A 1,065-nucleotide genomic window follows, 5' to 3' on the forward strand; every position below is an offset into this window, starting at 1 on the left:
ACACTAACCCTAATTCTAAGCCTAATCATAAACTTAACTATAAACCTAAACCCAAACCTAACCCTAACCCTTAAGCCCTAACCCTAACACTAACCCTAACCTCTAACCCTAACCGTAAACCTAACCCTACCCCTAATCCTAACCCTACCATCTAACCCAAATGCTATCCCTAAATTTAACCCTAACCCTTACCCTAACCCTAATCCCTATCCCTAAACCTAACTCTAACCCTAAACCTAACTCTAACCCTTACCCTAACCCTAAACCTAACTCTAACCATAACACTAACTCTCATGCTCGCTTTGGCAGCACATATACTAAAATTGGAATGATACAGAGAAGATTAGCATGGCCCCTGCGCAAGGATGACACGCAAATTCATGAAGCGTTCCATATTTTTGTGAAGTATTCCAGATCCTATAGCCAAATGATTTCCAACCCAGACTGATATATCCTACAAAACTATCATTCACAATAGATGGTGAAATATGATACTTCCATGACAAAGAACAGCTGAAGAACTTCATGAACATCAAACCAACAAAAAATATTGTCGGACAGTTTAGATACACAAAGGAAAAAACCACTAAGCAAAGCAAATAATTAAACAGAACAGAAAGATAAAGATGCAACAGCAGAGAGATAACATTCCTACAATTAACTAGAATTTAACAGTAATAACCATTAATGTAAATGGTCTCAATGCACCAATCAAAAGCAACAGACTAGCAGAATGGATCAAGAAACAAAATCCAACCATATGCTGTTTACAGGAAACCCATCTAACCCAGAAGGATATTCACAGACTGAAAGTCAAAGGATGGAAAACAATTCTTCATGCAGCAGGAATCCAAAAAAAAGGCAGGAGTAGCCATTCTGTTTGCAGACAACGTGAACTTTAAACCAACAATGACCATAAAGACAAAGAAGGTCACTACATACTTGTAAGGGAAAAACTCCAAGAGGAAGAGATAACTATCTTAAATATATACGCATCAAACTCCAGAGCCCCTAGTTATATAAGACAATTATTAACAGAAATGAAAACTCAAATTATCAGTAACA

At 37.1% G+C, this 1,065-nt stretch overlaps 1 non-coding gene across 1 annotated transcript; it reads left to right on the forward strand.

Annotated features, from left to right (window-relative positions):
• Nucleotides 1-293: 293 nt before the first annotated feature.
• Nucleotides 294-400, forward strand: LOC134474686 (U6 spliceosomal RNA). Its single transcript, XR_010045561.1, has one exon. It is a non-coding gene; the product is annotated as a U6 spliceosomal RNA (small nuclear RNA).
• Nucleotides 401-1,065: the final 665 nt, after the last annotated feature.

This window comes from Cavia porcellus, unplaced genomic scaffold (assembly GCF_034190915.1).
Source record: "Cavia porcellus strain 051 isolate PalLab524CR breed Dunkin Hartley unplaced genomic scaffold, mCavPor4.1 scaffold_34, whole genome shotgun sequence".
NCBI classification, from domain to species: Eukaryota; Metazoa; Chordata; class Mammalia; order Rodentia; family Caviidae; genus Cavia; species Cavia porcellus.